This window comes from Fistularia commersonii, chromosome 19 (assembly GCF_037954325.1).
Source record: "Fistularia commersonii isolate RoL2024-O1a breed Wild chromosome 19, RoL_Fcom_v1.0, whole genome shotgun sequence".
Lineage (NCBI taxonomy): Eukaryota > Metazoa > Chordata > Actinopteri > Syngnathiformes > Fistulariidae > Fistularia > Fistularia commersonii.
Window position 1 is genome coordinate 9,070,561 of NC_141302.1, and position 25,496 is coordinate 9,096,056.

The 25,496-nt window shown below is 40.1% G+C and overlaps 1 protein-coding gene and 1 pseudogene across 2 annotated transcripts in view; both read right to left on the bottom strand.

Annotated features, from left to right (window-relative positions):
• ppargc1a (peroxisome proliferator-activated receptor gamma, coactivator 1 alpha) overlaps positions 1-25,496 on the bottom strand; it is a 292,516-nt gene that overhangs the window by 37,313 nt on the left and 229,707 nt on the right. The gene's annotated exons all lie outside the window — the stretch shown is intronic.
• On the bottom strand, positions 17,542-18,290 carry LOC147223635 (general transcription factor II-I repeat domain-containing protein 2B-like; annotated as a pseudogene).

Sequence of the window (25,496 nt, forward strand, 5' to 3'; positions counted from 1 at the left end):
CGAGAGCTGATTTATAAGAAATGTCTGAGTGCTTTTTGTATTTGGGATTTTTTAAAGGATGAATTGAAGCTACATTCAAGACAATAAATCCAATTCTCCTACTCCTGCTACACATAATATTAATAAAGTTTAAGTAGTCAAGATAATGTTGTTGGTGATCTCCCTCTCTGTTCATTTCAAAGAAAATCATAGGCCTTTCCTAACAGAAGAAAAAAAACAAAAAAAAAAAAAAAAAAGAATCCATTGGTACAGCTCAGCATGCCAGCTTTGCTGGCAGAAACATTTCACCCTGAAGAAACTTGAACAAGGAGACTGCTCACATAACGTTAATATGTTCATTGATAACGTGAGTGCATAACCAAGATGTCTCGACATATCAGTGGTGATATTACAGAGGCTGCTTTATTTCAACTGTTTTTCACTTCATTCAAATCCAAATCCATTCAAATGTGACTCCAGATACACATGCTTTCTGTGCAACGTATCACTACTGGTAAATTCTACCTTTTGGAAAGTAATTCTTTGTCCATTCAGGAGCAATAAAAGGACAGGTGGCAGTATCAACCCTGTATATAGTATCAACAGAGTGTGTATAGGCAACACTACCAAAGTTAAATAAAAACAAACGCTTTGTGGACATTGCAAACAAAGTGGCTTCTCTGATGCATGTGCTGGTGTGGAATTCTTTTTCAGTACAAAACCACATTAGGGATTTCTTTGCAAAATGTTGTCCTGTACCAAAGGAATTGGGTTTACTGAAAATAAGTTGATAAAAACAAGCAAACAAACAAACACACACATTGACACTTTCTATCCTGCTCAGTCACATTAAACCCAAATAAGATGTGACGATTATTCTCGGAATAAGAATGTCACCCTGTGGAATATATTCATTTTTACTATTTAATACCTATTACGTCCACAAGAGCATGCCAATAGCAATCGCGTCCCCAAATTAGTGAACCACATCTAGTAAGACTCGTTGAACTCAAAACAACACAGAAACCTGTAAAAAGGTTCAGGATGTGGAAATGTACAGATTGTGAGGGAGCATGCCAGTGTATGCCTTGTGGGTGCAGTAAGACATCAATTGTGTGTGTGTGTGTGTGTGTGTGTGTGTGTGTGTGTGTGTGTGTGTGTGTGTGTGTGTGTGTGTGTGTGTGTGTGTGTTTGCTTATGGGCATTGGAGGGCATGTGCACCACAAAATCTATACATCTGCCTCTCCACGAGAGCCCAAAGATGCCACCTAGTAGCAGCGCCGGGGCCTGATCAGAGCAGGTGGTGTGTGCAGTGACCTCACAGAGCCCAGATGGACCAGTATCACACAGACGATAATATAGAGGCAACACGGGAGTGACGTGGAGCTTGATGCTATCTGGCTTTGCGACTGCGGCACAGACTCTGCAGTCCCACTGTGACCAGGAAAAGTGTTAAAACATCCCCGTTTCCATGTGGCCTTATCGGTCAGATTCTTCCAAACTTGAGAATAAATGTAACGCACCCCCCCTGAAAAAAAGGATAGAATGGAAATTGGCAAGGTAAATACTGTATGCTGGGGCATGATATATATTTCCCTCTTCTGAGGCGGCATGTGAGTCATAGTCTCAGAGCTTATCTGATTGTACTCTTCATGCTAATTAAGACAACGGAAGCTAAATATAGATATAATGTTATGATTTCCTTTCTTGAATGGCCTTTGATTCCTTTTCTGCAAAGACTCTTACGAGAAGCTGGTTATCTATGTATGCAAGAGCAGAGATTAAAAATTATGACAAAATAAAAGGAAGGCTCTGCATCCTCATTGAAGTGCAGGTAATATTTGAGATACCAAAGTGTTTGAAATTTCTTTTCTTTCAGTTTTTTTGGAGGTGGCGAATAATGAATGAGCAAGTAATGAGACATTGTCATAGACTGCTGCTGAATGTGAAAAAGGTGATGCTTTGTTGTGAACATCAGATGAGATATTAGGGTTATCACTGGTGTGTAAACAATCATCCATATCCTAAAATGGCCTTAGGTCCTGCTTTCACACTGTCCTCACATTTAGCTACTCTTATAGATACCCTATCTCAAGTGAGGCAGTCAGGGTAATTCTATAGGATGGAGTGTGAAAAGTTGTTCACACCCATTTGAGGCATAGCTTGTCTTCATATGATGGACCTGACTTCTCAAAAGCACTTTGAAGCTTTTAATAATACCAGCTACATACCACAGGGACTGGACTTCAAAACTGAGCAGTAAAAATTACCTTCAGTCTGGTTAAAATGATTGCTGGTTTATTTCAAGAAAAACCCCAATTCAGACAAGAGACTTTTTCTTCCTTTGAGCGAGAATAGCTTCGTTCTATGTTTTTTTAAGGAGCCGCTGGCAGTTCACAGAAAGCTAAAGGTCTTAATGATTAAACATTGTCTCGCAGTAGTCGTCTGACAGGTGGAAGTCTCAAAGACAAAATGGGCTAATCCACAGATAATTATCTTTGTTTGAATATTCAACATGGCACGACTCATGGTGCAGAGGCTATCATTTGCATTTTTGGTCTTAGATTAAATCTGATGTCAACATTTCTGTTGGAGTTGACTCTTTTGATTCCATGCAGGAAATGAAGGTTACATGTTTATATGAAGACTTTTATTCTACTTGTTTTAACCCCCGCAGAGCTAGTTTGACACTCTATCCATACTTGGGCCTGTGCCTTGTTTCCTCTTTTTCATAAATTGCGTTGCCATCCCTCTGAGAGGGCCCTGATGCAAAGTGTGTGTGGGGGTGATTCATATCACTTCGCTGCATGCCATTGCTCCCAACAGAATCTATCCTAGCATCTGGCCGTTTTGATACACAGTGAAGGGATTAATACAAATTAATTGTGGGGGAGGAGAAGAAGAGTGCTACATTTATCCATTTATTGCATACAACAGCTTCATGCCTCTCTCATGGCTGTGCATGAGACACCTTAGTTGATTATGCTGTGATATTAATTTTTCTTTCCCCACTCTGCGTTGGTTTCTTCAGGGTCAGATGATCAGACGAAGCTAACTCTCGTCTGACAGTCCTCAAATGTCTGACAATAGGGGGAAGCGTTATCTCTCTTCACTTCTCGTGAGATACATATACTTCACACAGAGCTATATGCTTCTTCCTCACTCTGACATTATGGGTAACAAAATATACAGTGTGATGCAACAAATAATGCTAGATTTGACATACAGTCAGTTTTTATGTACTCCTCCTGTGAAGATTTTACGTCAACTCCCTTTCATGTGTCCTTCATAGAACCCGATGCCTTGCTGCCCTGCGTGCAAGCTTGTAATTCCTTTCCATCAATGAACTCCACTGTGTCATTTAGCCTCTCTCAGAATGGTGGCTACTTTTCCCGCAGAGACTCCGGCCCACATTATTGAGGCAAATGGCATAAAGAGGCTAGGGCCAGTTAACCATGGCTCAGTCTTGGAACTGAAAATAGCATCAGTCCCATGCAGAGGCTGGTAAACACAAAAAGGAGCCTGGGGCACAACACAGGATGATTCCACCCTTTCCTCCTGACTCCAGCTCTATTTTAGAAAAGATGGGGGAAAAGCGTTCATCCCACCAGCTCCCACCACTGAAAAATCATTTCATAGTAACATGGGGGCCTGTTACAGCAGGTTGTTATTGCGTTGTTTAAAATCACCGGTAAGTCATGCAACATACATGTGGAAAATAGTAGCAGCAGGAAGAGGGTGAGCTGTGACTCTAGTACGTAATGCGTCTTGGTGGAGAACTGTGCTAAACTAGTGCTATGGGCAGGTACTTGTGAGGCACTTTGTGTTTTGCTTGGATATAGCACTCACTAGGAATATTAAAATTTATGAACCATGAGGGTTTGGGTTGCAAACACGCACACACGCACACACACACGTGCCCACACACACACACACATACACACACACACACAAACAAGCACGCCTGCGCTAAAAAATGCTACAAAACCAAACTTTGAAATTACTGCAAGATTCCAGCAGTTGCCACATGCTTGGTGACGTAAATATACGAATGATGTGCAGGAGATATATCTATGTCTTTTCTCCTAAATTACCAAGTGAATACCTGCTAATTTTTGTGATTATTCTGTAGGTTTTTCAAGTAACGTATTTATCAGGTGCAATACACAGGAGTCAGAGCTGGGGGGAGCAGAGATGGAAATCTTGAGGTTCTCCTGAAGGGTGGCAAGGATGGACAGGATAAGGAATGAATCTTTCAGAGGGACAACACATGTTGGATGTTCACAGATGGCAAACTGAAACGGTTGGGCCATGCGCAGAGGATGGATCGTGTTTTTAGGGGTAGAAGGACGCTGAGGTAAAAGAGGACATGGAGTTAGTGTGTGTGAGAGAAGAGGATGCAGAGGATGGGGTTAGATGATTTGCTCTGGTGATCGCTGAGGGCAGCAGCCGAAAGGAAAAGACGAAGATTAATCAGATGCAATGGAGTGTTAAAGTAACACTACTCGTGCTGTAATCAAGTGGAGAACAAAATGAGCACTGCAATGTGAAAAATACATTATAGAGATCCCGTGATTAGCTTGAGGGAAAATTTAGATGCATCATATTTGCCAAGTGTGAAAACCTCCGGTGAGTTACAAGGAGACCCAAAACACAACAGATGTTGCAGGATTTCTAAAATTAATAGAGGCAGGGCTGGATACCTTGATAGTGAAGTCCTTGTGTACTCTTAGCACTGGATGAGAGCCAGCGAAGAATTAGGTCAGCTGGAGAGCATTGTACCTTGTGGAACTCCACTTTAAAACAGCACCATGGGAGAGGGGAGGGTTTGGTGACACTCAGGTATAAATTTCTGGGGCAGCACGACTGGATTCTCCCCCTCCCTTTTACTCTTGTGTCATGGAAACATAAGCAGAAATATTACACCCCCGAATCCAGACTTCTCCCTAATTTTTGAGCAATGAAAAGAAAGGGGAAGCGGCAATGAAAAAAGAAAAAAAAAACATGTGAATTGCAATTCTTTCATACAGCCTGCATATGGGATGTACAACCACAAGCTTGAAAAAAATCCTTATGGCACAATAAAAGTGATTGTATCATCACCTTTTTTTCCCCTTTGAGGGTGCATTTTTACTTCTCCACACATCACCTGCGAAAGAGAGCATGCACTGCTGAAGTGTGCGGTGATGAAAAAAAAAGGGCAAAGCAGAGCAGGGATAGGAAGAAAGAGAAGGCAAAGTCAATACCCATTTTTGCAAAGACATCCCAGTGAAAAAGAGCAGAGACAAAAGAAGCAGATGGATGGAGATGGAGCTAATGCTGAAAGAGAGTGTGACAGGGAATAACAAAAGCAAGAGGGAGCAAGCCACTGATTGAAAGAGTTGGACAAAGACAGGACATGAATTAGAGGCAGATATGGAAAGAGAGGATGGAAGATGGAAGCTAAGTACAAGAATGAGCAATTGGAGACAGGAAGTATGGACTGTAACAAAGGGTCAGAGTGAGGGGAGCCTGGCAACCACTTTGCTATGCTGTCCTATCACTCATCTAAAGATAAAGCATCTTGATGTCACCTTTGCTGGGACTGACCCCAGTGATGCTCCAACCATGTTCACTATCTCAGAGTTGATCTAATGGCGACCACAAGGCCCCTCCCCTTGTATATTCCGGTCACAGTCTGAGATCTTCCTTCTAACACACACACACGCACACACACACACACACACACCCACACATACATAAACACACATACAAAACATGCAGGCATGCAGAGTTCATTCCACTGACAACATGACCTTCTTGCCCCCCAGATGATAACCATATATTTAAAATTAACTTGTATTGAAAATGCACCTTCTCCCTTGTTAGCAATACAAAAGAGAAAGATAAAGGGATTATGAGATGCAGTTTTCAAGTGAAAGTTGAAGGCTTTGACATGTGTAAAATTAGTTTAATCATGTGCAGTTAAACATTTCAATTGAACTGGACAAATAACTTGGCAGCGAAACAACTAGAAACAGAGTGTGAGCCTAAAGTTTGTTGTAGTGAACAAAAATAAAGGCTTTTGCTTGTAAGCCCGCTATGATAGTGTTTTCGGCAAGAAAGTCTTTGACGAAAATCCAAACCTTTTTTTTTGCCATGCCTCAAGCCATTTCCACTGTTGAAAAGTCAAACTGTCATTTATTTTCATGACCATCTGATCATAGGTAGCGGAAATCCAGGGAAAGATTAACTGCCGAATGGTCATTCAATCAGTAACCCTTTGCCCTGACTATCTTGTCTGTCCAGCTTTGTCCCTCCAATAATTCCAAGCTGCAGGTTTTGTGGTGCTCTGTGTCCACTGGGACTCTCATCACTGCCTCAATAAACAGGATTAATCAGCAAAGGCACTGGGCACTTTGGTCCAGATGACGCGTGTAATTAAGGAGTAATTGGCATGTCATCTGTACATGAGGAAATATGACATGCATGAGCCAGATGTACTCGTTGCGCCGCCCAGCAACAAGCGGAGCTCGAGTGACCGTGCACTCAGAGGCTTTAAACAGAAATATCACTTTTTTTGCACTGCTGACACCCTCGGTCTTTAAATGTCTTTATTCACTCTGCAATCTCCTTCACATTGTAATTCACTCACTTATTCATTTATTTACATGCTAATGCACTTTAAGACTAATTTGGTAACTTATTCATTTATTTACATGCTAACTCACTTACCGCTGCCTGCATTCAGCATCTTATTCATTTATCCACATCCAGGATGACACAGTTACTTTCTTAAGCATTCATTTATGCATGCAGAAGTCCCCTATTTTCTGGCTTGTTTAATTAAGAGTCCCTTCTCTTTTCACTTCATACAAAGGATTGCTTTATTCAGCCCAATATATACTGTAGGTGCACACAATAGGAGATGGCCAAGATGCCCTTTCATGTTTAGGGTCACACTGGCTGCAACAATAGGTCTGAACTGCCCTTATCTCTCCTTGTAAACGTGAAGCTGCGGGATAAGTCAGAGCCTGATTTCATGGCTCATGTGGGAGATGCTGGGATGAATATAACTAAAGGGAGGGTTTTCTTATTTGCCCTTGCACCTTATATTTTTCCCTGGTGAAAGAAGAGTCTTTAATAAAAGAAAAAAATATATAAATAAAAGAAAGACAAATCACAACAAGGTTTTGGGATGATGTCCTGTGGAATCTCTCGTGAGATTTAGCAAAGATGTTTGCATCATTACTTCAAAGTAACTTTAGGGTATTCGGCCTTTTGTCACTGTAAATGTAAGTCGTAATTATGTTACATTAGAAGCAGCAATATATATATGCCAAAAGCGCATTACTTCCTCTATAAATTCAGGATTATTACAGATGTGCGGTAGAAAATTAATGTCATTAATTTTAGATGTTTCTGAGAGGCTTTCAAACATACTGAGCCACAGGAAGCAAAAAACAAAAAATTGGGCGTGGGGCTTGATCCTGGAGGGGGTTGGGCTTGGCAGGGAGTGAGGTCAATGATCCACTTGGCTGGTAACCTTAGATAGCCGCTGGCTAATTTGCAGTATGCCCTCAATCGCGACAGAAAGCCCAGAGCCACGCTGAGGGGAGCGAGGGGGGCCATAACAGCAAAGCAAGTGGCTCATAGAGATATCCCGGTTGTTTTTTCATCACATCAATTTCACGCCTCTGTCACAAGTTTTTCCAAAAAGGTGATGAAGATGAAGATGGGGAGGGTTGCAAAAAAGTCAGAAAAAACACAAGGAGATAGTGGGGATGAGCAGAGGACGCAAACAATCAGCGCTAAGATACATAAAGCTGGCAATGTTAATTTTATGGCCTGTTACGGGTGCGAGTGATTGCTTTCATCGCTGTCTCAGGAACAAACAAATGAGGATATCTCAAAAGCCAATATTTTCTTTGACAGCATTGCTCATCCTCTCCACAATACACTGATGCAACAATGGAGTGGATTTCAGCAATACATTTCTATTTCTGGGAGGTTTGTTGAGATTTTGGAAAATTATATCCATATAGTTATCTTGTGCCTTACAGCTTTGGGAAACAAGTATGTTTGAAATTACTCTGACATCATGATAAAATCAGTAAAGACTATGGGAAACATTTCCGATGTTGCTCCGTATGGAAAATATCTTGAAACTTGTATTGTTTCCTGTATGTAGTAAATAAAAATTGCTCATCTTCTTAGTATCAGATCCAAAGAGGGCTGCTTTCAAAGAGCCTTAGTTTTCACTGAATACTACATCAAAGTGACCATGTAAAACACATCTGAGGTTCAAAGGTGCCGGAGCCAATTCTGTTAAGTTGTGTTTATAAATCATATATTATGGAAAACTACTTGATAAGCGGGAAAAAAAAAAAAAAAAAATCTTCCGATACATTTCTGAAAACTCTGCTACCGCCAGGCCTTATCTGTGGTAAAGAATTCTCTGTTTGTTTTGTTTCAGATAGATGATACATAACCCTGCAATTGCTTTATGGTTTATTGACCAAACACATTTATTGCAGCTTGGGAAATTCCTGTCCTTCATCTATAGCAAATTCCGACAAGTCGTAAGTTATGCAGTATTATGACCTAACTGAAAAGTCATTAAGTTTGCACAACAGGATGTATACATTAGACACACTGCAGATAAACAGCAGGAGGTTTGCACATGATTAGGAAAAAATAAATGATGAGGTGAAAAGCTAAAAAAAAACTTTTGGATGAAACTTTTCGTGTCAATTGTTTTATGGAGGTCTTGCTTGGAAAGGGAATTGTCAACAAGACTGTGATGTGTTTGACAAACTTCCATCCAATATAACTGATGATATGCATTTTAATTACCCCTGTGTGGCGGCAGGCACTACAGCTTTTGTTTATTGAGCCCCACTGATACCCATATTAACAAAGTTAGGTTAATGATAGAGGTATTTTAGTTAATAGCATTTTTATTACTCCCACAAAGAATGAAGCAATTAATTAACAATGGGCGAATTAAGTTCCTGTGCTGTAATGGCCCTACCAACACAGGACATCATTACCAATAGTCAAAATAATTCATAAAGCAAGGAGTCAGGTGGTACAGCAGTAGTGGGAAAGAAATTAATATTCTCCAGCATACGTTTGATTTTTCGCTTTAGAACGTAATAAATTATGAATACAGTCCGTCAGTGGACATGTTGGTGGTACTGCATGCAGAGAGAGCCACGGGATCAAAGATGCACTATGTTAAGTTGTAGATGTGACACAGGTGTCTGGCAATAAAAGGAATTTAGCCGCGCGATACGAGTCAGGTTAAATTGAGTATTATTCGAACAGATAAAGTAGTGAATTAAAGATACACGGATAAATGAGTGAACAACCACAAGAAACGGAGAGATGAGCGAGAGAGGGAGAGAACGCAATGTTCAAGAAATGACATCCAATAATAGACCCCAAAGACATATATGAAAGCACATAATCTTTTAAGCTTGCATTTGAAGGTAATCTTCCATTAAAGAATACTAGCTATTTCTTTGTGGAGGAGAAATGCAAAGACAGCAGAACTGATGGGGACCATTGGTGTGACTTTGAAAAGAAAGACTGAAATGGCAAAAGGTGCAATTTCTCGGGCTTCGGACTTCTGTGTGAAATTCTTTCATTCCAAAAGAACTTCTAAAACACTGGCTGCTGAGAAATATAATCCCCCACCCCCAACACACACAAATATACACACATTGAGCCCAAGTACACATGCAACAAAGGGAGAGAGATTAAAGCATTAATTCAGTGAGAGGGAATGGGATCCTGGCATAAATTTTAAGTGAATGTTTGGGGTTATCTTCTCTGCCGACTGCCGGTATACTCTCTGTGTTCCATTGCACTCCACATGCAAATGTAAATCAGGGTCGCACCCTGTATCCTGTAACATATCAGGCTGTAAACTCGTTCTTCTTTGATAAGCTTAGTATATTTGTGTGTATGTGTGCGCACACGCACCATGACAACAGGTGCAGTGCATTATTTGAATGCGAAAAAACAGAAAACCATCCGAGCACCCAAACCTCCCGCCTAGAATGTTTGTTTATTTGTGTTTCTGTGAGAGACGGTATTTACATCTCTGAGCGTTCAAGCTTGCTGGCTTGCCTAAAAGAACCAGAAACAAAACAAAATAACAGGAAACACACGAGGTTGTGTTTGCTCATCATTTGTGGGTGGTATGTGCTTTCAAGGCACACCAGCAGTCTCCTGGCTTTACGTTGGATTCTTGCCAGTGGGCACTGGGTTGCCACGACATATCGTGCTAGTGATACAAACAGAGGGGAAAGTGTGCCTCATCGTATAGAAAAGTAGTCTGGCAGCCTCCAGTTCTCATTAAAAATGCACTAACACTGAATGCTCCCATTAATCTAAGCATACTGTAAAGTAGCCTTGTGTACAGTCTATAAAACACAGCAATTAAAACAGGTACTTTTGGCTTCAACAAGGCACAGCCAAGCGCAGTGGGTCAGAAATGTTAAACAATTCTCGCCGCCAAAGCTATTTTTGAGAACCATCACACACTCATGTATATATATATATATATATATATATACACACACACACAGACACACACACACACATATATATATATATATATATATATATATATATATATATATATATATATATTTATAAGAAAATGAAAGATGTCCTGATTTAATCTTGCTGCTGTCAGATAATGTGGGAAAGGACTTAACAGATACCAATCTTTGATGTATCAATTTTTCATTTTACAATAGGCCTTGGTGGTGTGCCGAAAATAAAAAAAAAGCATCTTGGAAATATTCTCATTACATATAGTTATCTTAATATCTGCTTAGGTATGGCTAATTGCCTTTTCTGATACCCAACACAGAAATAAATCGATGAATCGAGTGTCTCTCCAGCTTAATCAAGAACGAATAAAATCTAGGTTTTTTTTTTATCGCTTAAGGTAATCTCTGTCCTATGCATGCAATTCTGCTATAATTTCGATTAAATTAAGTTTTGCAGGCAACTTTTTACTGATATATAAATGTGATGTATGAGACAGTGAGATGACATATTATAAATATGTTGCCCAACAATAAGATCAGCTGTCCTTGTGCCGTTACAAACGGGGACAATAGAGACACAATATCCACTCCGTATTTGTTACATACAGTACATACTTATTTTCATACTTACTGTATTTACATTCCTATGATCATTTGTGTGACTTGACACCAGTGACAAAAAAAAAAAACTGGATGTTGGAGCTTCATAGTGGTAGCTTATTTCAGTTATTTGTGTGCCTTGTTGGTTACATAGAGTGCAATAAAAAGCACAGGACAGTCGATAACGACATGACATCAGTATTACCACCGTATGAACATCTAACAGCAGGAGGTTCAAGGAGAAGTGCTAAGAAGAAACCCATTGAAGCACGCTTTCATCTGCAACCTGAGTAGGTTACAACACTGAGAAATCACATGTGCAGACCCTTTAAGACTTTGATGATTGCTCAAAGGGTTTGGACAGAATAGCTTGCATCGTTCCATCCCATAGCAACAACTTTTCTTTTTTTTTTTTTTCTTCCTCTCAGATCTAAGTCTGGCTCACACTTATAAATGTCTTTGGAATTGAGCCATTGTGTGCAGACCATCAAAAAGCAAAAGAGATGATTCATTTTAATGTGTGTATTGGTTCTGCACAACTGGCATGAGTTGCAAGATACTGGGGGAATCACCATTGAGGTAGGAGAGTACTCTGCTGAACTGCATCCAGCATAATTGGTCAACAGTAAAGGTTTTTGGTTTGCATGTGATAAATAAATAGCATGATTAAATGGTCAGATTTAAGGAGACAGGGGAGAGAAAAGCCTGGTACATTATGGTCAGCATAACACAGCATTGTCAGGAATTACATAAATAGATACAAGAGGCTCCATTATGACATGACACTTTGACAACATGGAAAGAAAAGATTTATCTGAAATGGAAATACAGAAAAAAAGGGAAATCAAAAACTCATGCTAGATTTCCTCACTTAAAAACAAAACAAAAACAAAAAAGAAATAGCACATCTGCTGTCAGTGTATGATTGCGTGTCATTTGAGGAGTAAGGCAGAATTCGAGACAGTATGTAAAGCTGCTGCCATCTCCATACCCTAATAATAATTATCCTCAATTTACCCTCTGCCCTAAAGGCGACTGGAGTAAAGAGGCCAAGGATATAACCACCTCATTGCTAAAGTATAATTTTTCATCAGGAGGTGGCCACATGGTTATGGAAGATAAATCATTTTCTGTATATATGAGAACTACTGTGCAATCAAGCGCAAGATAAGAGGTCAACTAAGTCCATTGTTGTTTACAAGGTTCCTTTTTATGGATTTTATTTATAGTGGATCATGACCTTGAATAAGATTAGCAAGTCAATAATGTGAATTCCGTAAGTTTCATTCACTGATAAGACCACGCAGCACTATTGTTTCATAATGAATACTTCCTTTGCATAATGAAACTAGGACATGATTATGTTTAACAGTGAAACTATAAAGTCTAACTACTGTATAATGACTAATAGCAGTGTGATTTTAATGGCTGGAGCAGCCATGGACTAATTCAAAAATGATTGGTTCGTCTGCTATCTCTGCTGATTAGAAATGTGTGTAGAAATAGAAATCTTGGAGCACTGAGCATGATAGTCGTGTGAAATAATTGAAGTGGCCAATTATGATCCACTGTTAAATACATTTAAAGAGACATTGTGGGTGTCTGCAGAGGCCCTGAGTTACCACTGGTAACACTGGTATTTCAACCATGGAAATTACTCTCTGGGTTGTGCAGACTCCATATCATATGAAAATAATACAAACACGAAATATACATACGATATATGTATATTGTATTACTCTCTGGGCTGCGCAGACTCCATATCATATGGAAACACAAAATATATATTCACGATACATATATACATATATGTATACTGTATAACATAACTAGGTAGCTGGATAGATGGCTGGATGATAATATCCATGTTCTAATGCATTTTTAAATTTTACATTTCAAAATATTGCACTTGGGTGGTACGTAGGAACAATGAAGAGCGCTTTTGCCTCACAGCAAGAAGTGTGGAGTTTGTAGGTTCTCCATGTGTTGGAGTGGGAATGAGGGAGTAAATGGTTGTATGTCTCTATATGTGATCGATTGACGGTGAGGGAGAACCCCACTTCTCGCCCAATGGCTGCTGAGATCAGCTCCAAAATAACAAAAATATGTAGCAACAACTGCATAATACTCTAAAACAAACAATTCTCTGTTAAAAAACGGACTAGCTTGACTTGTTGAAATCTTTTAATCGTGGCACCTGGAATTGATTTTCTTTACTTGAAGAACTGAAGAAGCCTCTTGGATGAGGGGTGAAACATCTTCAAGTGAAGAAATTCAAGTCCAGTTGCCATGACAAGAATTCACCATGACCTGGAAGACTGACAACCTCCACAGACAAGTAGCTTGACTTACATTAAGCAATAAATTCTTTCTACATATGTTTATACCTTCACAGCCACTGCAAAATCTTTTAGTCGTTCTTGTTCATCTGGCCATCTGAACATATGCATACAATTCAATTGTTCATACTTAAATGCTGAATTTTACGGTGGCAACAAAGAATAATCTATGATACATAAACAACCATGTTGGAGACGAGAGCCCTGCATGGTACATGAAGACCTTAAATGTTTTGTTAAATTTCTGTCTGAAATGTAGCCCAGAGAGGATGAAAAGAAATGTTGATCTGCAAACATGTTCTGTAAGCGTTTTTCAAAGTTTGAAAATAGAGTGTAGATTTGTCTGTTTTTTTCCCTGTTATGGTCTCCAGCACCACATCTCCATGGGGACTGCCATGTGCAAACCAAAACTGTTCTACAACCATTTTCGTATTCAGTTGGCCGAGACTGGGGCAAGGCAATTTGGCACCCACTCCATCTATACAGTTCCTTGTCTGGGAATGGATTTAGTGATTCTGATCTTTTTTTGTGCTCCTGCTCTTTGTCTCCATTGAGAAGACTCGGGGAAAGACATAGAGAGAAGAGAGGGAGGGAAAAACAAGTCTGACCGAAGCCCAGTCAATTATCTCCCAGGTGTTTGACTGAAGTGATTGTAAGCGATCGCGGCAGTTCCCACGAGCCCCGGACTGAGCTGGGCTGGAATTAGCCAGGAACAAAACCCAATTCAGCAGAAGTGAAGAAACAGCAGTTTTGAATAAAACCAGGCAAAGAATGCAAAAGAAAAGGCTCCATGCTGTAGATAAAGTCCATTCGTGGCTCCTTTTTTGCCCCTTCCTCCATTCCCCTGTTACACACAGCCTATCATATAGCCTAGTCTTTTAAACAAACCATAGAGCTGGAATTGTGTCTGTGGGCCTTCGAATACCTTATTGTGTAAAGGTTAATTACTGGCAAGGCATGAGAAAATTACATTCTCAAAATAAAGTATTATGATTGGCCCTTCCACTGGCTATTTTAAGTTGTGTGGTCCTCTTACAAGATAGCTTGGAAACCAGATTTTTAGACTATTCGATATCAAGTAACCTCGTTTCAAGTTCTCTATTAAAGCCACTATTCTGACTTGCAAATTACCTTTCTTGCTGCGGCCCTAAACATCATTTCCTCACGAAGATGAAGTTATAGCCTCTACTTGAGTGCACATGGTGTTGTAATAACATAGGACACTATTCTATTGATAGTAGTAAATTTCCTTGTCTTTTCACATTTCTCCCTTAGAGAATTCAGTCATGCTGAAGGGCAGCATTTCTATACAGGGAGATATTGTGGATTTGACATTTAGAGATGGAGGAGGAATGGTAGACTTCTTGAGCACAACCTGCAGTGGTGAAGGCCATCACAAGTAGGTCTAGCCGTGGCTAGCTACTGTAGTACAACAGGAACATTCTTGAAGTAAATTCTTAACCGTGTAAAGAATGGAAAACTGGCCAAGAACCAACTCAGCCACAGTGAATTGTCTAAGTAGGAGCCTGCTTCAGTTCGCATGAACATCATGATAGGAAACCCCAGTTCCCAGGCAATGATTGTGCATTTTCCTTGCTGCTGGATTCTTATTTACTTGCGCCTTCCACATGAGATGGCCATGTCAAGCATGGTTTGCATCCATTGCGCTTTCGCTCGGCTGCTCATGCAGCATGCCAGCTCACACACATCAAGGCTAATAAATATGAAGCCTTGGGAACCTGGCCTTGCCATGGTGAAGCAAAGCTGGGGGTATCTGTTGAGCTGGCAACCCAGAGCCAAAGATCACATCACATGCAAGTTAACGGATCTTTCAACTGTGATGAGCAAGTGGTCACAAACTGGGATATGATTCCGGGGGGAAATAAGACGCTGGGCATGTTCAACACCACCCCACAACCCCCACATCCCACAAGCCAACACATGCATTCATACACATCCAACCACCCATAACCAGAAAATGTCATCTAGATGTTCTTTTAAAGTCATAGATGAGCAAGTCTCCATGTTATGTCTTAATTTAGCTAGCATGATAGACTTGCTTTGTGTTTTTGTTCTTTCTTTTAACAAATAACAATAAAAAGCAATCATAATAATGAAACTCACACTCAGCTCACTGGTTCACTGATCAAACATGGCTGATGCAGGCTCTTTCATAAAATAAAACTCAGCAAACAGCATCACAAAAATATGTCTCTATTCTACTTATTTAGCTGAAAAACATCTTTCTTCATCTTTTAGTGCAACCAAAGCCTGTGGAAAACCAGCACCACAGTATTAAGAGAGGTCAGAAAGGTACTGTGAACACATTTTCTCTATTTTTCTCTCTCTTTTTACAAGAGAATATCCTGGGAAATTGATTGGTTGGACCAGTTGACATTTTGAGATGTTTATGGACGGTACTGTCATTCAAAGAAAGATCTCTTTATCCTAATGAATCTCTCCAATGCATTCAGCCATTTGCAAAAAATCTCAAATCCACAGCACAGTGGTGAAAGTTGAAATTAGCTGTTAATATATTGCAACATTTTGAGGACATATTGGCATTCTTTGTTGGTTTCCTGCATTTGCTGTTTGCATGAACTGCATTGAGATCATGACTACACCTGTAAGCCATGTTGCCAGATAACCTGATCTGATAACCAAGTGTTGCAGAAAAAAAAGCATATAAACTATGAACATTAATCTTCTATGTGAAAAACAACACATTTATATATTAATAAATATCTAAGTGGCAGGTTTCATATCAGTATCATTTACAGTAACAGATTAAATATTTCTTGATCAAAATGAAAATAATTTGTAGACATCGGGAAATAATAATTAATCCCCCTGGGGAAACGTATTCTCTGCAATTAACCCATCATGGATGAACTACGAGCAGTAGGCCTGCAGCCCACCAGCACCAGGGGAGCATTTAGGGTTCAGTGTCTTGCTTAACAACATTTCAACAAACTAGGAGGAGCCAGGAATTGAACCAAGAATGTTCGCCTCCAAACACGATTGTGTGCGCCATGCCACCCCTAAGTCTCAGAGGATGGGGGACAAGCAGGATTCGGATGAGCACTCACTCCCTCTCCCAGGCCGGTTGAAACTTACACAGGTGCATTTGTAGATAAATGTATGCATAGAATCTTATCAATAATATCACCAGTGTTTACTAAAATTGTGCCACTTTTTCATGTTAACAGGGTGACAACAACTCCCAAACTGTTTTTCCAGATGATCAGAGCTGTAAATAACATGGAATCAGCAACAACTGGCAGAAAACCAGACATTAAACCGTTGCCTTAAAGTGACTATGCCTTCAGGGGCATTGTACATCCATACTGAATAAATATATCAGGCATACTTGTTTACTTGTTCAACCATTGCTGTAACTGTGAAGCTATATTGCCCCTTGAAAACCAATACAACTGATTGCCAGTGGCAAGCAAAAGTGTGATGAAAAAAAAGTTGAAAAACACTGTTTCCTTTTGGCAAAGGCAGTTGGTGCTTAGGATGTGACAACTGTGAAATGACATATATACAATATTGGTTAGCATTTAAATCATCGATCCATATCTTTTTTTAATTAAAAGTAATAATTGTCAGAGTAGATGCAGACAGAACTCCCAAAGATTCTAGACAGTCAAATGCTAAAAGCATCTTATACAGTATGTATAAAATTTTAAGGAATTATGCAATGATAAGTTGGGTGTCCCAATGCATGAAGCTCCAAAAATATAGTGAAGTCAAAACAAGCAAGACTTACAAATAAAATGAAAAAAACAAAACAAAAAAAAACAACCTGTCATTTAGGTTGAAGGGGGAATTATTAATGATCCTATAAAAGTAATTGTTTAAATAAAACCAACATGCCATCATGCCATCACATTTAAATTTCATTTTTAACTTAATAATTTCTTCACAACTGCAATGGTGTGTGCTATGCAACAAGTGAATTTCTGAATTATGACATCAATTAAGTCTTATCTTATCTTAAAGATGAACAACTGATCAACTTTAGACATTTGTAATAAGTGATTTTAATCATGTTTATAGTTCAGTTAAACTATTCAGTTACAAAAGTCCAATCTGTCTTGGGCTTCAACAAGTGCATTGAAATCTGGTTCAATGTCTGATGTGGCTATCTGCAGGACATCTGCGAGGTGATCATCAGTAATGGAAGACCTGTATCTGGATTTGTTAAACTTCATAAATGACAATTTCTGCTCGCATACATGTGTAGATCCAAAGAGTTGGCTTGACAGAAGCTGCAACTTTTTACGGAAAGCTTTGACTGCGCTGTACACTTCATACACAAAAAGTCCTATGCTTTGCAGTTTGACATTTAGTTCATTCACCTGAGTAGTCACATCTACACTAAAACCAAGATCTACCTACTAGTCTGCCTCTGAAAGCTGAGGGATGGCTTTTCCCTCCTTCTCACAAAACTCCTGAATCTCCTCTCTTAGGTCCCAGAGGCCTTTCAGCACTTTTCCCAAACTGAGCCACCTGGCAGCTGTAAGGTAGCCTATGTCACGGTGGTCAGTCTTGTTTGTCTGTGATTCAGAGCTCTTGCTCTGATAAAGTTAACAGTTTTAGTTACAACATCAACAATGTGATTCACTTGTAACACTAATTTGCACAACACTTCCTGATGTATAGTACAATGTAAAAAAGATAATTTCTGCCGAAGGTTCTTTTCTGCCACTTTGTCTTGGATTTTCCTTATAAGACCAACTTTTTTTCCTGTGAGATTTGGACGGCCCTCTATTGTCACAGCCACCAGTTGTCCAATTTCAGTCCGAAGTTTTCGACACATGTATTTACTTCTGTTAAGAAGTCAATCCCAATTGTCCCTTTCCCTGACCGCATGCCTGCCAGCTCCTCCACCATTTTTCAAGTCTGCATTGATCCCACGCAGATGAGCAGCTCTCATCCAAAGCCAGGGAAAAGTATTCATTCTCACTGTTCTTCAGTTGTAGCTCCAGGATTTTCGCTGTGTCTTCAATCCTTCTCGTTACGGTACGGAGGGAAAGGGAGATGTTCTCAAAAGCTTCTTTTTTTGGGGATACATTGGTGCAGGCAAGTCCACTAAACACTCTTGAATAAACTCCCATCAGAAAATGGTTTGATCTTTCTCGCGATCTTGTGAGATGCGACAAAAATTGTCTTGACGGCTGCACCTCTGGATGCCAAGGTTTTGTAAGAGGTGTTTGTTGTGTTTGCAACTTGGCTTGCAATACAGAAGACTCAGTGACACGCTCTTTATCTAAAAAGTTCTTCTCATTTCTTCTCATGTTTTGTCACGCAGCGATGATGGAGATTGTAATCCTTTAACAAAGCCACTTGTGCATAACACTCTAGACACACGGCTTTACCTTTGACTTCAGTAAACAAACATTTCGCTGTCCATGCCTCATTGAAAACGTGGCATTCAGAATCAACTTTTCTTTTTTTTTTTACTGTGAGCCGACATGTCGACATTTTGGGGGATCAGTTTTGGGGGAAAATTTCGGTCTTTTGCTCTCAATAAAATACACAGAATACTCTCTCTGACATGTATGGAGAGGATTCTCCTCTGTGACAGGTACAGAAATTGCATGCTACATTGTTTTTCAATTGGAGTTTCTGGGAGCAGGCCCAGGCAACACAAGACTGCACAGCAATCTGCTTTCCTTTATGCCACTTCTTCGAGGTGGTTTGGTGTGTCTTCACTCTCAAAATACATCAGGTATCCAAATGTAAACTCCCTGGTGACAAGCAGTAACTTCTGCTCTGCCAAGCCAAACTTTACACCCTTGGGATAAAGGACGCTTGTTCACCCTGGGCTCTCATTGCCCTCCTGACTTTTTTTCCTACCTGCTCATCTCTCAAGCTATCTCTGTTTTTGCCACTACACAGGTACAAGTACACATTCTTAACACTTTCCTTTATTTCTACTCCTGCAATTGATCCTCCATTCTCTCCGCCACTGTCCATTGAGTACAGGCAGGGCTTTTGTGTGCAGAGTGGCTCTTAACTAAGTGTCACACTGGCCGATAATTGCTGTTTAGCAGTTATCGCCAGCCACACGAGGCTCATTAATTAGGCTTAATAGTCACAGAAGCAACTTTTAAGGATGCACTTGTACAGCAATAAGGCTACAGTTATGACCTTCCACTTGTTAGTGTGTGAATGAGCACAATTTTATTAAAACCCGTGTGCACATTCAGTTTTCTGTGTCTGTGTCAGCTCAGCTAATCAGGGGGAGCCAATTGTAAGTGACATGTCTGTGGTTTATCTAGTCAATGATGTGACAGATGAACAATGGTGGAAGAAAAAATGAAAGAGGGGGATGTCAACTGAGATTACAAACGTCTCAGGGAGCAGCGAGAGCCCTCAGGGGTGTCAGATCACCATATTGTAGGGCTAATGAGATGGCAGAACACTGTACACAAAGGTGTTGTAAAATCCTTTCACTGTGATGGCTCAGCCCGCTCACAGTCACATTTCAGCAGGGGTCATATTGAGGTGACACACAAAGACAAGGTCTTCTGAGTTAGCCTGCATCCTAATGCATAAGCTCGGGTTGTCTTTTGAAGCGAAGGCTACAAATGGATTTTTGAATGTTACTGAAATACTGAAATAGGAAAACAGCTTTGTCAACTTTGGTGACACAATGTCTGGTTTCAAGTCACTATAATCCTGGCATAAACATGTCAGAGTCGCAACATGGACAAGGCATGTGTTCTTTTAAATTCCAATGCCCATTAAAAGCTGTTTGCATTTTTTCTTTGAGAAGCTCCAGAGGAATAAATATTTGTGCATGTCATCAAAAGGAGCTTACATTGCAGACGGCACATCCTCAAACAAATATCGGTGAATTTATTTATTTATTTAGGGAGTGGGGGTTGGAGAGGGGATTGTTAATTGATGCTATCCTCTTCCCCTTTTAATCACATAAGCCCTGGATGAATCTTAGTTTAATTCGCTGATAGAATGCCTATTTTCCAGCCTTCCTCCGGCTCGCTCTAAAAGCTGAAGGGATCAAGTCTAATCCAAACTTTCCCCACCCCTCCCCTCCCTCACATCCCATGGCTGGTCAAGTCTGGGCTGCTCATGAGGATGGTCAGGAGTCAGGAAAACTGCCAGGCGGAGGTGTGGGACTGTTTGTCGGACCTGGTTATTCCGCTCCATAGATCCCATCAGGCAAATTGTGACATGTCTCGATGAAGGCCACGTCCCACCTGAGCACCAAGCAGTGGGTTGAACTTGGCGGTGGGGAAGACTGTGTATAACTGTCTCATTTGGTCATACTGAGTTTGTGTCCCTTAAGAGGCTTGTCATATGAAGTCTGACTGTGCCAAAACCTACTTTTTTCAACGGTCAGCTGACTAATGCAGCAGTTTCAAAAAATGTTTTTTTTCTTTTTTTTTCAACTGTTAATTGAGTGTGCGATAAATCATTACAAACAAATCAGCTTGAAATAAAAAAAAAAAAGTTAAAAAAATCCTCAAAGCTGAGAAATATTTAAAATCTTCGTACAGTGGTCAATGTCTCTGTTAGGTCTATTTCTGGGAGTCCTGTAAGGTACAGAATCTGGGTCTTTAATACAATTGGGGAAGTAGCACGCATCAGCTATTCCATGACTAACTGCTGTGTGGTTGGCTTGGAGATGGCCAGCCCATCATCCCCTACTCCCTTAAGCAGCAACAGAGACTCAAGACCCAAGTAAATGGAAATCTGCATAATTAAAAAGTTAACTGGTTTATAGCCTCAGTTTGCTGAATATCAGTCAAAAATCAAACATTTCAAAAGTCCAATCTAGTTTAAATTATTGAAATATCGAGCGCAGAATGCTGGCCCGTCATTACATTAACCTTCCTGAGAGCCCACATGAGCTTAACAGTTCATATCAGTACTTGTAGTTTTGAAGTACCAAAACTGTTGAAAAGTGCGGTAGAACATCACAATGGCTTGATACTAAATTTAATATGTGTGATTCTCCTTCACTTCAACTGCATTTCCATGTATTGTCTGTATCCTGGTACATCTAACTGACCATGTTCCATTTGCTAGAGAGAGTAGACAAACCCCATTGCAGATTTAGAGCTTGCAGTTTAGTCTAACTTTTTATGACAGCGTTGCACATTGTCTAAGTGAACAATGACATCAAGTAGCTGTGTTACAAACAAACCCTGACCCTTGTGAGGTGTAAAGGGGCCCTGCTCATCTGACAAAGCGGATCTTTCTCCTCCTGTTCTTTGTTAGAGTTTCTGACTAATTGGGATACACTGCATCAGTCATTACATAGCCTCAGGTCGCTGATAAAGCTGGAGGATTTTCATAGAGTTTCACTTGAAAATACAAAGTGTTACCAAGCTGGAGGTAGAAACTTCATTACAGTACTATTTCTGCTGGACTTTAATGCCTGTGAACAGCAACTGCTCAGATACATATTTTATACCAGGTGTCATGGTGACTGCAACAATGAACATCGCAGCAGAAATAATGATGCAGAGCACCGACAAATTGATTAGAGGGGAGAGCTCAGACCAAACATAAGAGACTTTCTCCTTTTATTATAGGAAACGTTAGGTCTGTGTATGATGGACAGGCTAGTGAGAAAGCAAAGGAACTTCCATGAGGGTGGTGCTGTTCACAGAAGCATGGAAACACAATAATGCTCCGGACTTCATTGAAGACCTTCAGAGGGTCGTCACAGAGATAAATAAATGAACGAGAAGAAAGGAGCGAGTCATCGTGGGTGTATTGCATGATGACGAGGCCCTCTTTTATGGCACCCTGATGCTGGTCAATCCACATGACTCTTTAGCTCAACAAATTATCTTCATAATCTCTCAGGAAATGATTTAATCATTCAAACAGTGTTTTTCCCCAATGTTTTACTGAAAGATTCATTCCCATGCAGGATTTTCTTTTTGTATTTTGACACAACTGATCCTGCAGATCATCACTGACAAATTTGCATGAGATGCCCCAAGAACAAACTGAACATTTAATTAAATAATTACCCTCAGCAATGAAAATCTGACATGAACATGCAATTGTCTTTGGAACCAAAAATTCCTTGTTTGAGTCCCGGCTCCTCCTTGTGTGCCGAAGTGTTGTTGAGCAAGACACTGAACCTCAAACTGCTCCCCTGGTGCTGGTAGACGGCAGCCTACTGCTCATGGTTCACACATGATGGGTTAATTGCAGAGAACGAATTTCACCACAGGGATTAATAAAGGATAAATTATCATTATTATTAGTCACTTTTTTATAGGCACGATAAGCTGTTTTATGTTAGAGCTGACAAACAAGCAGCTCATGCACAAGTGGAAATAACTAAAAGTACACACGCATCTATCTTTGTCTGAAATTTGCATCCCTGTGTGTAGGCATGTGTGCTCATATTTATGTCTTTGTTTGAATTTGTTGGCACCGATCCCACTATGACAGCCAGATCGTGCACGAGTGCAGCCGATTATAACCTGTCTCACATTCCTTGACCCCTGTGTTGACCTCTGCACTTTGAACACAGCTGTCTGCCTTGTAAACTATATTCAACAGCAGTGACACTGTGAAATGAATTACATTTTAACCTAAGGAGCAAGATTTTATTGTATCCTTTGTTTGTTTGGATGTTTATAGCATTTTATTTTTATTCATTAACTTCTAAATACTTTGCATTAAGACCTCAAAGTTTATTCAGCAAAAATGGCATCAACGATGACCATTATTGTTGTCATTGGACGCCTCTTAAAGTTGATCCTTGTGTTCGACTCAACTCAATACGTTATAAATGCATTTGGCTTTTGAGTTATAACTTTACTTAGATGAACACAAATCAGTTATCATGCTATAGATTTTAGGTCAAAGCATGATTCTATGATTATATGATTTCTCTCAGCACAGCATAGATGACGGAATAGATTTAGTTATTTACATTAGAAAATGTCACAAATTAAGAGATATTAAATTATTTTATTTTTTTGAACAAGTTGATTGATTTATTTGTTTTGATTAGACATACAGTAATAATTACTAATGGTTAAACATCACTGAGAGAAATGCAATGCTTTCAGGAGACAGTTTCACCTCTGGTCAGTTCACATACAGACAGACTGCATGTGTGTGTGTGTATGTGGGATATATATTAGGTGTCTGTTTGTGTGTGCCAAATATGTAGGACTAGAAGGGGTTCGAGTTGACAAACTGCAGACGCTAACACTATAAGAGTGAAAGAGTAAAAGAGTGAGGGGGCCCTGAGCAAAAACGGAGGAGAAAGAGGTGGGGGATGAAGCTGAGGGGAGATGAGGGTCTAAATCTGTGAGAAAACGTCTAATCCCTGGATTGCTGAATCTTCGGAAATCCTGGAAATAGATTAGGAGCTTCGCTGGGCCAGTCGCCTTTAATAAGAAGGCCCGTTTGGCTCCAAAGTCATGGCGCAGCACTTGCATAATGTGCAGAGCCGCCACTTCTTGTAATTATCGTTTCCCCTATTTGGAAAATGATTCAATAAACACTGATCCACTGTGTCCTGCGCATACTGACAAGCTGCGGATGGAACACGCAGAAGCCGGGGTACTTGTACAACACCCACTCTGGTCTGGCCACTAATCCAAATACTGGTGGAGCATGAGGGTTGCTGTAATCAAATGAGAACTGACCGTATCGACAGGAGAATCTTTGTGTCCATTTTTTTCGAAGACCAGCGTCCATGGAGACAAAGAGGCTAGAGAAGCATCGAGAAATAGCCGCTATCAGATAAGAAAAAGTTGTAACGTTACTCATGACTTTATCTGCTTTCACACATCAGCAAACTTTGGTCCCTTTTTCTTTCCCCTTTTGGCATTCTGTGCCACCAGCATTGTCTCTGTATCTTGTATCTTTTTTGGAATGAGCAAGCTGTGAGGGCTAGTGGGGAAATAAGTCATCTCAGTCTATGTGCGCACAATGGGATTGTATTTTCCCTCTCCACTGGCTCTGGTGAATAAGACTATATATTTCTCCTTCTCAGGGAGAAGGGTTGGCAGTTGCGATGGTGAACATTGAAATAATGATGTGGTCTGGGTTTGCTGAACACAAGAGGCATATTCTCTGATTATGAAAAGTGTAAACGCAAAGAGGAGGTATATTGAAAATTACTGCTAATGTTCGGTCTCGGTCAGATCTCCAAATGGCTGCAAAACACTATAAAATGTGCTATGGCGAAAACAGGTTTGTGTATCTGTAACACTAAAATAGAATATGACCTGGGCTCTTGGGGATGCCATTCTCAGTCCCCTTCAGATGGCAGCCAATAAATATCCTTACATTTCTGACATGACGACATCAAAGAGATTTTAGCTTCATTCGTCCAATAATGAACCAAGTTTGTCATTACCAAAATAAGAAATCATAGTTGGTGATACCAATACAACCGAGAGCGAAGCAACACCACCGTTGTTTTGGTATCTATAATTTTTTGGTAATAGTTTTATCATACCAAAGTGGGGATCTAATTACTAGACACTAGGTTAATGCTTGTCTTGTGGAAGCTCACTATCACTTGCAGTTCATTTTCCTGTATTGACACATCTAAAGCTCCAGTGGACAGGCTGCATTGCTATAATGGATGTGTCAAAATGACAAATATTTGCTCCCCTACCTCTCAGTCAATTAAGAAAACTAGTCAATAAGAGCTTATTGATGTGAAGATCCATGTTCCATGGTACTTTAAAGAAATATTTCACTGCGGTATAAATAGCTACCTCTTCACTGTTTTGCTCTCCTGGCTGTGTGCTCACTCTTTTTGCCAAAATGAGGGTAATGTGCTATGAAAGGTATCCCATATTTCTCACCTTCTGGGACCCTGAAAGATGGGGCCACCAGCTGTCCATATCACCGCACCCATGTTACTGGCTCCTCCCGGCCAGAGAGAACTACAGGCAGTAGGCAAAGGCAATAAATTGACAAAGGGGAAGAAAGATAGAGAAAGAGGAAAAGAATAAAAAAAAATGACTGTAATGACTTGACCAACTGATTTAAATCTGGTAAA